The sequence below is a fragment of the Sciurus vulgaris genome (assembly GCF_902686455.1).
Source record: "Sciurus vulgaris genome assembly, chromosome: 5".
Lineage (NCBI taxonomy): Eukaryota > Metazoa > Chordata > Mammalia > Rodentia > Sciuridae > Sciurus > Sciurus vulgaris.
In genome coordinates, this window is record NC_136465.1 from 101,058,296 (window position 1) to 101,074,342 (window position 16,047).

Below are 16,047 nucleotides of genomic sequence, written 5' to 3' on the forward strand. Positions count from 1 at the left end.
GTGTAGACTCTTCCTTGGTCTTCATCTATCTGTCCATCATAACCCTGGCCAGTATACTGAACGAACCTGACAACTTCCAGGACTGAAGTGACATCACTAATCATTTCAGCTGAAGTATGAGACAGATTTCATTCTACCTTTTCAAATTGGATGTTCACAGTACAGGGAAAATTGCTTACAGAGTGTGCATAACAAATCAGTTATCCCTCCAAGAAGCTCCTCCAAGTTACCAAATGTAGCCTCAATTTAGGGATGTCCTTCCAGTCATCTGGGGGGCTACATTATAATCTAGTGTCTTTATGACCACTACTAAGATATAAGTCAAGAATTTTTGGAAAGAAAACAAGTTGAATGCCTGGATTCCACAGATATACATATATGTGTGTATGTGTATATATATATATATATGTTATATATAAATGCATATATATTAGTACTAAATATAAGTGTATTAAAATTATATATAGATATATATGGTTGTGATATATTCATACTAGGACTAAGCATAATTTGGTAGATTTTGTTCCCTAGTACTTCCTCATCCCCTTCCCCTTCTCCCTCTCTCCCTCTCTTTTGATCCCCTTTCTCTATTCTCTTGGACTCCCTCCTCTTTTTGTGGGATCCCTCTTTTCATAGTCCTCCCTTGCTTTCTCTCTAGCTTCTACATATGAGAGAAAACATTAACTTTATGAATCTGGATTATTTCACTTAGCATGTTGTTTTCCAGTTTCATTCTTTTACCAGCAAATGATAATTTCATTCTCATGCCTGAGTAATATTCTATTGTGTATATATGTTACATTTACTTTATTCATTCATTTGTTGATGGACAACTAGGCTGGTTCCATAACTTGACAATTATAAATTGCACTGCTATAAACATTGGTATGTATGTATCACTTTAGTATGCTGATTTTAGCTATTTTGGTTAAATACCAAGGGGCAGGATAGCTGGGCCCTATGGTAGTTCCATTCCTAGTCCTTTGAGGAACCCCCATACTGTTTTCCAAAGTGGTTACACTAACAATGTATGGTGGAACCTTTTTCCTTACATCTGGAGGAACTTCTTTTTTTTTTTTTTTTTAGGTTGAAATAAAAGGGGGTATATTTAGAATTAGATAGCTGGATTCTGTTTAGATGATCCCAATTTTGTTGGCAACATCCATAGCATCATAATCAGGAGCCAGTCCAACATATGCCTTCTTCTCTCCATCAGGCCTGATCAGGGTGTCAACCTTGGGCACATCAATGTCATAGAGCTTCTTTATAGTTTGTTTGATCTGGTGTTTGTTGACCTTGACATCCACAATGAACACGAGTGTGTTGTCTTCAATCTTCTTCATGGCTGACTCAGTGGTCAGGGGGAGCTTGATGATGGCATACTGGTCAAGCTTGTTTTTCTTGGGGGCGCTCTTCCAAGGATATTTGGGCTGCCTTCAGAGCTGTAACGTCTAGGGTTGCCGGAAGGTAGGTGATGTGTGGATCTTCTTCTTCTTATGACTGTGCATACCCTTCAACACTGCCTTCTTGGCCTTCAAAGCTTTTGTTTTTGCTTCAGCTTTGGGAGGGGCAGGAGCTTCCTTCTTAGCTTTCAGCTCCATCTTGATGAAAAGTGAGAGCAGTCTATGGTGTCCTATTTATCTATGAAACCAACTGAATGGTATTTATCAAGCCCATGAGTGGGCTGAGCAATGGCTATGGGATTAGGGATGGGGAATATATTTGGAGATACTGATACGTTTTACATGGAGGTTTCAGGAGTTGAGCCATCCTCTGATGTTTTCAATAAATTTCTAGTAAGGTTAAAGGCAATGGAAATCAAATAGTGGTCAGAGTAAGTGGGTTGAGAGTGGTGATTACTCAAACTCAAAACAATTGTTTAGGAGAAGAACACTATGAAATTTTCTCAATGAGGATGCCTATAAGATTACTTATGTCTTACCTGTTCTATACCTCCCAAGCTGTAAGATGTTTTTAGCTCAGATGTGTGGATTATTTTCTACCACTACAGCTAAACAAACAAACAAAAAACTGTGCCTCAGTCCAGTAAATATAATTTCACTTCTGTTCCCAGGCATGCCCTTTTGCACCTAGACATTGAGAAACTGGAAATGAGTTAAAGGCACTTTGATAAAATTTATGAGGCCCCATTATGTACCCATGATATACCTAGATGCCTGCTAACAGTAGCACTTTGAGTATGCATTGAATACTCTGACTTTTGCCAACAGTTGAGTCCTTTTTGTGATGAAGGGATACCACTGTCAGTTTTAATTATCTGTACAGTCAGATATATGACCCAGATGATTTTCAATAACCATAATTATGTGATCAAAGTAATGTGATTAATTCAGAACAGCAAGACATAAGAAGAAAACTTATTGGTGATGAAACATCATCAATAGCTTTGAGGAAAAAAATCAAAGGTCAGTTAAATTCAGTCTGCTAATAGTAGATAGGATTAATACTCTCTGCAGTGTGATATCACTTATCATGAGAGATGTGTCAGATGAAATCTCAAGAGAAGTTAGGAAATATTTTGAGTCAAAAGAAAATGAAAACACAACATGCCAAAACTTTTGGGATACAGAGATAATAGTGCTTAGAAGTTTATATTCATAGTGCCTATATTTAAACAAAAAGAAAATCTGAAATAACTTAAATTCCCACCTTAAGAAACAAAATAGACACAAAGCTGGTGGATAGAAATAATAAAGATGAGGGTGGAAATTAATGAAATAGAAAATAGAAATACAATAGGGACATAATAAAACCCCCCAAACTGGTTCTTTGAATTATCACTCACACACACACACACACACACACACACACACACACACAGACCTGAAGCTAGATTGATGATTCATCAAGAAAAAGAATTGAGCAGACTTTATATTAGTAAAATTGGTAATGGTGCAGGCCATATAGCCCATCTGGGAGAGTGCCTGCCTTGTATGCTTGAGGCCCGGGTTCGAGTCCCGAGCACTGTGGGATTGTGGAAATAACAAAATTGGTAATGAAAGAGTATATATTATGTAATGGTTGTTTTGAATTGTCAACTTGATTGTATTGAGAGATGCTAAAAATTAAGAGGCTTCTGGGAGTGTCAGTGAGGGTATGTCTAGAAATGCTTGGCATGTGGGATGGCCAACTGAAGCAGAGACTCTCCCTAGGTGAGAGCAGCACCATCCAATAGGTTGGAGATTTGGAAGAACATGGAAGCAACAGCAGATGCAAGCTCCATTCTTCTTGAAATGGTTCTTGATTGCTGCTGTATTCACCTGAGACATCAAACTCTTGCTCCTTCACTCTTCCAAGGTGGTCTCTGCCAGTGATTCTCCAGGGAGTTTTCAGAAACCTTGAGCCTCCGTCTGGGGTAGCAACAGGGGTAGCACGGTTGATCCCTCTTGTTCTGAAGCTTCACCATCTTGGACTGTGCAGCTACTGGTTCCTCCATCTCTCCAGCCTACAGATGGTCATTGTGGACTGTCTCAACTTCTGGCTGTGTAAGCCAATCTATTAAATCCTCCCTGTACAATCATACTTCCTGTTGGTTCTGTTCCTCTAGAAAACCCTGACTAGAACATATTACTACTGACTTTAAAACAGTAATGGAAATAAGGGAATAATAAGAACAATAATTATATACCAACAAATGAAATATCCTTTATGGAAATAAGTTTTAAAATGACATGCACTACCACAATGGAATCAGGAATACACAATTTGAACAAGCTTAAAAGAACTAAAACGATTCAATTTGTAATCAAAGCACTTCACACGAAGAAAAGCCCAAGACAGGATGGAATCTGTCATGAATTCTACAAGAGGTTTATAGTAGAAGCAACACCATTCCTTACAAACTCTCCCCAAAATTAGCAGAGAAGGGCTCCCTTCCCAACTCATTCTATGGGGCCAGCATGACATTGCTACAAAACTCAGGTATTGCTATCACAGAGAAAAACAGCAAAACTACAGATCAATATCTCATGAATATCTATGGAACAACCCTCAACAAAATATTAGCAAACAACAAATAGAAAGGATTATGTACAATGACCAAGTTGAATTTTCCAGGAATTCAAGGTTCGTTGAGTAAGTAAAAATTAATAATACATATACCATATTAATATGATACAGGACAAAAAACTGTCATGATCATCTCAGTGTACATAGAAAAATCATTTGATAATTCCCACCATCCACTCAAAAAATGGATGAAAGAAATAAATGTAAAAGCTAAAGATACAAAATTTTTGGCAGAAAGGTTATTTGTGACCAAAGGTTGGGTAATAGTTTGTTAGATATAGCATCTGAAGTATAAGCAACAAAAGAAAAAACAAGATAAAGTAGATTTTATTGAAATTAAATTTTTGTTGTGCTTCAAAGTTCATTGTCAAGGAAATAAAAAGACAACCACAAACTGGGAGAAAATATTTTTAAAACCAATATGCTTGATAAAGTATTACAGGATATATAAATAAATCATGAAACTAACAGGAAAAAATAACCACCCCAAGTGAGCAAAGGAGTTGAAAAAACATTTCCTTAAAATAGTTACACCAGTGTCTAATAAGTGGTAAAATAATACTCAACATAACTATTCATTAGGTAAATTCAAATCAGAACAACCAGATACCACTTTATATCCACTAGTAATAAAAACCAAAACAAACACAAAAAAGGAAAATAGAAAGTGTTGGAAAGTATGTAAAGAAATATGAATAGTAATCAACTCAAATGATTTCCAATGATATTTGAAGTTCACAAATATTAATAATCTTTTTTAAAAAGATTACATTTTAATATAATTGAATGTTTATAATTTTGTACCTTAAAATTCTGAAATAACATAGCTGACTTGTAAACAGTGTATAAAATTTTAGATGATTTAAATTAGCTAGGCACTCCATGAGACAACAGAATCTTACTTAAAATGAAAATTCATGTGGAAAATGTTATAAATTTTGAGAAAATCAAAGGGAAGATAAAGGATTGTTTTTTAAAACAAAATTATCAAACCAGTTTGATTTATTCAAGGATTTACTAATATTCCTCAAGGAATATTACAGTGAACTTGAATTCAAATGTATTTATTTCCCCAATATTTAAAAATGCTTCACTTCTTTTTATATGTTATTATGTTTATTGTTCTTTTAGTTTATTACCTCTTGGTGTTACTTCTTTCCTTTGATGGTAGAGCTATTTGAATCAGATATTTCTACGCAGCCAACAAAAGAGAGTCTTATGATCAACTAACCTCTTAGGGTACCTGTTTTAGTCAGCTTTTTTGTTGATGTGACTAAAAGATCTGACAAGAACAATTAGAGAAGGAAAAGTTTATTTGGGGGCTCACAGTTTCAGAGGTTTCAGTCCTTAGATGGCCAACTCTAGGCCTAGGCCTGAGATGAGGCTGAATGTCATTTCCAAAGGGTGTTGCGGAGGAAAGTGACTCAAGACATTGCACTAGGAAGCAAGGAGAGATTAAGCTCCCCTCATGGGGAACAAAACATAAACCTCAAAGGCAAGCTCACAATGACTCACCTCCTCCAGCCATACCCTACCTGCCTAAGTCACCACTCAGTTAATCCCTGTCAGGGGATTAATGCATTGATTAGGTTAAGGCTCTCATAACCCAATCATTTCACCTCTAAACTTTCTTGCATTGTCTCACACATGAGCTCTAGGGGGGACACCTCGTATCTAAACCATAACAGTGCCCCAAAATAAAGTGTTTCTCATTTACAGAGATTTGGCTGCATCAGCTTGACAACTTTGGTCATGGAACAAAAGCAAATACAAAAGAACTCTGAAAGAAAACAGGAATGCAGAAAAGTGAGGAAAGACTTCCTCCTAAGAACGTAGGCAAAAAAGAGAAATTTTATAGTTAAATTGTCACAACTTTTGTTAAGTGTACTCATTCTTATTGGATGGGAGTGATGAAAACTGTTAATTTATGAGTAATATGGTAACCCTCAAGTTGTGAGGAAAAATCCAACAAGGTACCATGTAAAACAACATTCACATCAATCCTTATGTTGAATAATAAAAGAACTAGAATTTTTTTTAATGAGTAGAAAGATAGTTTTTCCTCTATCTACCTAATGTTGAAAAAAATAAAACCATATAAAGATAAATAATGGTTTGAGGGAGAACAAAACATTAGATGTGCTGGGGTTGGGGGGGCAATTACATATCTCTGTTCAGCTACAATGCCCTGTAAAATGTTCACTGTCTGCTTTAGTTATTGCTTTAGTTAATTAACGACTGTGCTCCACTCTGACAATCTGAGCACTCTGGATCCTATGTTGGTGTGATGACATCTACGCCCAGGTACTCATTGGAAACCCATTTTATGCTATCTTTTAAAGTACTAAGTTTCTTTATTGATAAAACAAAAATATCGATAATGAAACAAACATTCTACGTAAAATAATTTTAAAACCTTTTATAAACCTCAGTGGCGAATCAAAGGCATCATTAAAATGTTTTGTGCCATACCATCACTAAAAGTCTGCACAAATTGCAAAGTGAGAGAAACTTTTATATTATTGAAATATCTTTACCAGGGTGGAAAATAAAACAGGTACCAGATAATCTTTATGTCATCAGGAATTAAAGTTCAAAATTGCCAAATTAATAAATTATCCTGTATAATAAGCATATTGCACAGATTTTAAATAGTGTTAAATTCTGCATTGGAACAATAAGTGAACAATTTTAAATAGGATATAATCAATGATATACTTGATTAATGTATTTGAAATTATATAAAACTTACAGATCATGGGCTACACATGACCTTGATATAAAGATTTGATTGTATATATTCAAAGTTCATATGCTAAAAGCTATTCCCAATGTAGACGTAGTGACTTTAGGTAGGACAGACATTTTAGTGTATTTCATATGATGTGGAATTAGTAAAATTTAATATCTTACTTGAAATATTCAATGTCACAAAATTGAAAACTACTGTGGATCAGTGAAATAAAAGTGACTGTTTATTGAAGTTACTAATACCTACATGCATACCACATTCAGTGGCTTCCAAATTCTCATGTTTTCTTTCACCCCTTAAATTTATAATTGCTTCTTTGCTGTTAAACTTATTAACATTATTTTTAACAATTTAAAGTGTACAATAAATATGCAAACCTTAATAATGTTAGCAATGCTATATTTTACTTTGCTAATGATGAATTTTCAGCAAGAACATTTTTCTTCAAAAATCTTTACCTGAAAATATTATAAAAAACATGAACCTTTGTGTGATAAGTAAACAATGTTGGTCAAGGCATGAACTCCCCAGGATAAGACAGTAATTAAAATTGATTTGCCAAGCGGCTAACTAGCCCAATTTCCTATGTGGTTGTGAAAAAAAAAAAAAAATGCATAAAAAGTTAAACTTGGACAAATGCATATCCAAAGATTGAGAATAAGATTTCTGGAACTGTGAATATAGCTCAGTTGGCAGAGTGCTTGGCTCATATGCACAAGGCCCTGGGTTCAATCCCCAGCACCACCAAAAAAAAAAAAAAAAAAAAAAAAAAGAAAGAAAGAAATTCTGGTATTGAAAAATATGTTATCTCATAAATAGCCATGTTGGAGCAGAGTGGTCTGGGAAATATAGACTAGGATCAGAGTTACTCAATGTTGGAGAAAAAAATAAAATCCATATTTGATCAGATCAGAGGCTTTCTTTTCTGGCAAATTTTATTTTAGGCATATTACATATCTTTTCTCACTTAATCCCATTTCAATGTTGACTAGTAGTAATATAACATCTATTACTATTACATCTTGCAGGGAAAATGAAACTGCGGTTAAGAATTAAATATCTTTCCTAAGATTATATAACCAGTAAGTAGTAGAACTGATATTCAGATCTTAATCTCTGTCATCAAGGATTGTGCTCTTGCTACTATGCTAACTGATTTCTGGATTCCAGAAAAATCCCATTGACTGTAGTCCTTTGACTACAAAATCTTTTTGTGGGTGGCATTTTCATTAAAATTAGTTCACCCACATCATGGATCATGGTAACTACAGATGACATTCAAATATAAATAAGACCTCTTGTAATCTTCCCTAGGGGAGATTTTTGTATAGTATTTCATTTTTTTCAGCATGAGTATAGTGGAAATAAAAGTAAAATAAATCTGGAAGGAATTTTTGGAATGGGCCTGAGGTGGATCTTTATAACTCTTATTTCTATATCTTGAGCATCCTACCTAACCTCTTTCCTGTCACAGGGCCTTTGCAAATGCTCTTCCACCTTTCTTCAATAATCTTATTCCATAATCTGAGTGGAAAATGATTTTTCATCCTTTAGGACTCAGCAATATGTCTTCTCTTTAAAGACCTTTTCCCTTATAACTCCATTCAGAGTTACTTACTATCACATATTATTTGTTTTCTATTACTTACTACAGTTGAGAAAAATTTTATTTTTATTTGTGTGTCTGTCTTCTACTAGAATGTTATTTCCATGGGAGAAGGAGTCATATATATTACCTTGCTCAGTACTATGTTCTCAAAACCTATGAAGGTATCATGTGCTCAAAACCAATATTTTAATTAATTAATATTAAAGACAAAGGAAAAAAAACTCTTTTTGCTTTCAATTTCTTCATTAAGAAATTGGGACAAGGACCTTGCATTTTGAGGATGATGCTATCTAACCTGCATTTCTAACAAGGTGATTATGAATGTAATACGATGTGTCTTATAAAAGAGCACATTGCACACTCCCAAATATTGTACAGATGTTGAATAAACTAAGTGAAATATGTCTTCAATATGGCTCCATCACCTGTTTGGATCTTGTTGTCTCATTCTTCCAACATCATATATTCAAATGCCTTTATGTTGCTTCCTGATTGAATAAGACCCTGATCCCATTCTGTCACAGCTGACCTTTTCTTCTTGAAGTGGTGACTAACCAGGTGGGTATATTAGGACCTCAACTCATGAAAAACTCACTTGCTATTTCATGTTTCTATGCCCAGAGAGTATTGTAAAGTGACTGATTTATTGACTTGATGCATTTAAGGAAAATATATTGGTAACAGTTTCATGGTTTAGCTTCTTCCAGAATTGCTTTTATTTTAAACTGAGACTTTACTAAGTGACATATGAACACAATGAGTTCCATTATACTAATTTTTGGTAAAGGTGAAGCACATAAACAATTAAATCTTTGAGAGGATGTTTGCACCTTTGTTTTTTGTTTGTTCATTTGTGTTTTTGTTTTGATACTGGGGATTGAACAAAGAGTATTTTACCACAGCTACATCCCCAGTACTTTCTATTTTGCATTTTGAGACAGAGTCTTGCTAAGTTGCTGAAGTTCTTTCTAAAATTGCTGAAATTGGCCTTGAATTCGAAAATGTGATCCTCTTCCTTCAGCTGCCCAAGTCCCTGGGATTACAGGTATGCATCACTGCACCCCGTTCAAATTGGCTTCTGTTTTGCCCAGTGCTTCAAAACTAATGTGGAGATAAATTTATTTTTCTATGAAAGTATGGACAATTTTTTCTTAGAACAACTGATATCTTTTATGATATAATCATCAATCTGTGGTTTGTGGTTTTCTTGTGTTATCTATAAAACTGTCATAATTTGTAAGAGGCCATGTGTAATGAAGACTCTACACTTAAGGTGGTTGCATATTACATAGAAATAGGATGTAAAGTAAGAGGTTTCATATAAACAAATATCTAGATCTCTGTGGGTCACCCTTTGCTTCCCTGGCATAAAACTTGTTTCTTAAAACAGCAATGTCATTTTCCTCCTGACAAACAAAATTAATATTGTTAGGGTCCCATTCTGACTAATCCCCGGAGAGTCAAAGTGAACACATGGTAATGCAAATCACACAACGAGGTTTTATAAAGCAAGCTCGAGCCTGGACCGCAACCAGCCCCTCAGACCGATACAATGGCTGGGGGGAGGGAGCGGCCCCGAGGGGTGAGAAAGCACTCTATTTAAGAGATTTCCAAGCATTCACACACAAAGACCTGTACGTTATTGGTTAACATTTGAACAGCTAAACATTAGTCCTCCTCTGGTTGGGTCCTGCCAATTTATTTGATTCTCATTGGGTCCCACCAGAACTGAACGGTCCTAGAAGAAGAAGGGTGGAGGGAAGGGGTGCACTGTGCAGGAGATGGGTCAGGTTTAGGCCCCCCTGTCCTTGATAGATAAGGTTTCTAGGCAACTGCACATTCCTCAGACAAATATCTTTTAACAACCTCGATAAGCACGGGGGCCCAGCAGTCCTGTTTGTGCTGTATTGGCTCTTGAGGGTGCAGTCGCAACTGCCTGCATCCTGGTGATTAAGACAGTTAGCTGCACAGATATCACCCTGTTCTTAACAATATCTCTCCAGTTAAATATTCCTTTCAATATGTAGCTCTTTGACCTCATATTGCATTGAGCCCTGGATAATGGCCTAGAAGAGAGGAGAGGAAGGAGTTTCCATTCTTAAGCAGTGAAACATTACAGAAGGTTTACCCCAAAGTTTTGCTTTGTTTTTTGTTTCTCTGTCTATGCTGTGAAAGAGTTGTTTTCCGCTAGAATAACAGAAAAGCCTGAATTAAACTGAGCAGGGTGCAGAAGTAGACAGATCCTTGTTTGGAAAGAGATGCTAATAGTTCATTAATGCTGCTCGAGAGTTGGAAAAGGAGAACATTCTGTTATCATTTCTATTACACAGGTTCAATAATTGAAGATGAACAAATCCAATAAGATTTCACTCTGAAATACCACCTTTTTCCCTATGGTTCTTAAACATTAATTTACAAAGAACATAATAGAAAATAATTATAGCATTCTCCAGAATAATTCGATGAAAAGTTGCAGATAATGAGATAGTTTTTCACTCTTAAATTTTAACTTCAAATTAGATCAGCAGTGACCTGCAGGCAATTCAGATCTTTGTAAAATGAGTCTTTCATCCAATACCCCTTCAAGGCTTTGGTTTTCTTTCAAAGCTAATGTTTCTTCTGATTTCCTTCTGAAAGAATAAAATAAAAAAACTGAGAACGAATTATGCTCATAGCTGAATTTTCTAAATATCTTCATATTCCTTACTGGTAGCTATTCTTAGAGATTTGAATTTAAGACAGAACATTTTAGGAGTATATCCTTAGAATTCTATCATTTCAAACTCAGTTTCCCAGGAAGTTGTTAAGCTGGCAAAGCTGAGACCTGTTGTGACCCCCTTTGTTTTTGCATAGTTATGTGTTTCGCTGCAGCCACAGTCTTCTAGTCAGACCTTAGTTATTGATTTGTGTACATGTAGCCTTATCTCTGTGCTTACTCAAGGACAGAGCTCTATTTGGAGATCCTTTGGAAACATCCCACTCTTGGGCTATTTTGTTATTCTGGTAACACTAATAGAGACCATTTTTATCCACTTCCTCCTAGGTCCTTCTGATAAATTGGAATATTTGAGAAACATATGATAACTCTTGTGTGATATTATTTTTAATGCCAGTTTGGGATAGGATGTTTAATATTCAACTTATTGCTGAACCCATGATGATGTAATCCTATCCTAAGAGGTAAAAATATTACATAATTCAGAGTTAAAGAAGTATGATGTATATCCTGATCTCAAATAGTTGAATTCATCAGACAAAAGGTATTAAATACATGAGTATGTAAGTTTAAAAAATCATGAGTTGAATAGTAACATAAAAATAAAGATTATTAGGATTACTACAATACTGTTACAGGTTAATTGCCAAATAAATGATATAGGCATTAAGTACAAGGATCAGAATTTCCTTGTTTCCATGAATCAGTGCCAGGGACTCTGAACATTAACAAGGTCTGTCCAAGTAATCAATCAGTTTGACTAATGATTGACATAGGTGGACTAAAGTATAAACTATAGGGCAGATGTAACAGCCTGGTTACTTTAATACTTCTTTGTGGAATAACATAACATGCCCCAGGAAAAAGAGTATGTTAGTGAAAAGTTTCAGAATCCATAATTAGTCGTGATTAAAACGAATGCAGATCTTCTTTATCTGCATTAAAAAAAAAGATCTGTCATTACTATCTTTTGTGATTACTCATTGATAAATATTAATTAGTGCCTAGTATATTTTGGGTAGTGTACTTCGTTGGAGATACAATGGTGAACAAGGCATGCATTACAGTTGCCTTTATTGAGTAATAAAGCCTAGAAGTAAAGTAGACATGAAGTGGAAAAACTGAATCTAATCATATAACTATGTAAAATTCCCATAAAAATTCAACAAATATTTATTGAACTCATGAGTCTGTGCTTAGAGTCCCTAAATTAAAAAGATCTGGGCTAGGGATATAGCTGGTAGAGTGCTTGCCTAGCATGCACAAGGCCCTGAGTTCAATCCTTATTGCCACCAAAATAAAAAATAAAAATATCCTTTCCTATTTGAAGCTTTGATTTTTATTCTTGGAATGGGAGTAGATAATAATATACAATATGCATATATGTATATTTACACATATACATAAACACACACTGTGTACACACACTATGTACTTGAAGCTGGTAAATGCTATGGGGAAGCAGGAAGAAGGGCAATAGGTAAGAGGGTCTGAGACTGAGAAGGACTGGTAGGGGTGGGCGACTCTTTTGAACAGAACTTGGTATACTGCCTTGAGAAAATGACATTGAGAAACAGGTGAAGAATATCTATGTGGATATGTTGGAGGAGAGAGTGCTCTAGGCATAAGGAACAAACAGTGCAGTAGCTGTATGGTAGGAGTTTGCTTAAATATTTGAGAGAAAACAAGGTCATCATGACTCGAGAATGAACAAAGGAAATTGGTTGGAGATGAAGGGAGAGAGCTACAGGGAGAGAGTAGAGGATGTGGGGGTTAGTAGGCCATTGTAATGGAGAGCCCTTAGAGAGAGCTGGGCACAACAGCGACATGATCTGAGTGTTGCAATCTGACCTCTATAGTCAAAGGACCATTCTGTCTGCGATGCTCTGACTTAACTTCATGGAATTTGGCTTATTGGAGCAAAAATTCTCTGAGGATATTATTGAAATCATTCATATAAGAAGCAATGGTGGATTGGAGCAGGATAGAAATAGTAGAAACAATGGAAAACAGTGAGAATGTATTTTAAGGGGAAAACAAACAAGATTTTTTAACAGATTGGATATAGGACCTAAGAAAAAGAAGATTATTTTTCCCCACTGAATAAATGGAAAGATAGAATATTCATCCACACAGATGGAGAAGGCTGCGGGAGGCCAGGGAGTTGGAGGGGTGGGCACCATTATTTATTTTTGTATTTTTCTGAGTTTGAGATGTTGTGGTTAGACACCCAACTGGAGATTCCAGTAGGCAGTTTAATAAACAAATCCCTGGTGTTGGGAAGTGTTTCCAGCTGAAGATTCACAATAGAAGGCATTTAAACTCCGAGACTGAACGAGGTCACCCAGAGAATGAGCAGAGGTAACAAGACAAGAGACAGAGCTGTGTTCTACTCTAACATGATAGTCAGGGAGCAAATGAAACACTAAAGGAAATGAGTAAGGAACAATGAATGAAGTAGGAGGAAAACGAAATGAGCGGTAATGCTGATTAAATGGTATGTTTCATTACTACAGAATAAGCCTTCAGATAAGATAGTTCTTTAAATGGGTTCCATTTATGACTGTAAAAAGTTTTGTGGTTCTGATTTTCATGTGCCACCTTACCACAGCCATCTTCATTATTGCCATCACTAATGGGCCCTCCCTACAAAGGTTTCACACAGAGAGCACCTGCTTCCTCTCTGTCACAGAATCATGTCAGGAGGCAGACCTAGCTATATTGGGCTCCCTTCCTTTCCTCAACCTCCTAGACCACCTGTGGATTAGTGTCAGAATCAGCTTCTCCTTGTGTCCATAGAACATTAGGCTTTGATTAATTTTAATCTGAGGGCTTTATGGTGCTTCTATTTTAAAGCTTTGAAAATGTTCAGAAACTTTGTAACCAACCACCATGATCCCATTTACAATTTATTTTTGACACTTTTGGTGTTTTTCCATTTGATATTTTTTTTTTTGAGACAGGCCAAACTTTGTAATGATGATTAACAAGAGCTCCGTGACACTTACATGGACCTGGCAAAGGGCAGAACAGAGCACACCTCTTTTCTCAAAGCACCATAATCTGAACAGATGAAAGTTCAAGGGTTCACAAGTTTGTGACCAAGTGGACCTATCCCTCTGGATTTATTGAAAAGGGCAGGAAATACACCTAGATGGTATATAAGTCTTCCTTTTCCCCACTTTGCAGTGAGAGTGAGGTAGAATGTGGACAATATACTGAATCTCTGAATTATACTCTTTTCCTGCTTCTCATTTCCCTTGCTTTTTCTAAGGGGTCTGATTAAGTATGATGATCTCATTCTTTCAAAGGTGGGGGCATTTCCTGTCTAATTTCTTTTAAGAACTCAAGCTATACATTGAAAAAAACAACAATAAAATTTATCTCTCATGAATATTCATCTTGGACAAATGTCTGTTTTTAATAACATAACACCTGATCATCCAGATGAGTTGAGGGTGATTGTACTTTTCCTACCACACCTGTAAATGTACCAGAGAAATATATACAAAGATAACTACTGCTGTAATCTCTTTTATAATATATATATGGAAGTCTCATAAGGTAGCTCATAAATTGATGTTATCATTCAAGGAATCTAATAAACATCAATATTTACATACAGAACTGACAAATGGTTACTATTAAAATATATAAAAACACTTATTGATCATTAAAATCTGCAAGGAAAACATAAGAATCTACTGACTTTCCTTATTTAGATAAACCAATAATAATTTCTAGTCAGTAATTTGTATACTCAAAAGCAATGTGTCACCAATTTCAATTCTATTTCCAGGTCTCTGTTGTCAAGTATAACTTCAACCAAGAAAGAACTGAAGATATTAGCTTCCACAAGCATGGCTAATATGTTTCTGGCTATTACCATTAGATGGAGAAATACCAGGTTTGTGGTGGAAAAATCAGAAGGCAGTCTTAGACATGTTAAGTTTGTCTTATTGTGATATTTAGCCAGGAAGGTAAAGTCAGTAGTTAAATAAATGAATTTGGATAATATAGAAGTTCTTTGGATGAAAAATACATTTGAGTGCTATTTATAGGTGGAGTTGAATCCATTAAATTGAATTATATCATCTTAAGAATAATAATGAATAAGAAGAGAATTAAGGACCAACCCTTGAAAATGAATTTTCTAAATAAATAAAGAATGAGAAGTTAACCCAGTAGAGTAGAGGAAGGGGACCCAAGGGGAGGAAGCAGGGGAGGGAGAGAAGTTCTGGGGACTTAAATCAACCAAATCATGCTATGTGCATGTATGAAGACATCACAGTGAATCCCACTTTTGTGTATGCTATAATGCACCAATTAAAAAAAATAGAGGGGAAACCAGTAGGATTAAAGATAGAATAGGGTATCAGTGGGACAAAGGAAGGAAGAGAAAGGAAGATACTGGGAAGTGCAATTATTCAAATTATGTTATGTGCATGTGTAGGTATGTCACAATGAATCTCACTAATATGTATAATTTTAATGCACTAATAAAAAAAAAACTTAAAGAATAAGGGATCAGGAAGATAGAAGATTATGTGTTTTATGCTTTGGAAACCAAAGGATATGCAATCTTGTAAGTGACAAAAGATTAGATAGAAGTATTAAAAACCTTCATTTCTTTCTTGAGCACCTGCTGCATGCCAGTCACCTGATTAGGTGACAAGATAAAATGATGATTCCCAGATTTACCAGATTGCAGCCTGGTGGGGTAGCCAGACTTTAAATGATCATAGTAATATGTATGCAGTTATAAAATGAGAAGCACAGTCCCATAACAAAAAGGAGGCTGTCTGGACTATGGAGTCAGGAAAGGATTTTCTACTGAATCTACTTTTGGGTTGGACAGAGGGCAAATAGGCAGAGGTGAAGGGTAGAGGAAAAAGCATTCCAGGTAGAAGAAACTGTGTAAATAAAGACTTTTGTCAATCT

General features: G+C 35.5%; 1 pseudogene across 1 annotated transcript; it reads right to left on the reverse strand.

Annotated features, from left to right (window-relative positions):
• Positions 1-1,133: 1,133 nt before the first annotated feature.
• On the reverse strand, positions 1,134-1,610 carry LOC306661392 (large ribosomal subunit protein uL23-like; annotated as a pseudogene). Its single transcript has one exon. The product of its transcript is annotated as a large ribosomal subunit protein uL23-like (transcript).
• Positions 1,611-16,047: the final 14,437 nt, after the last annotated feature.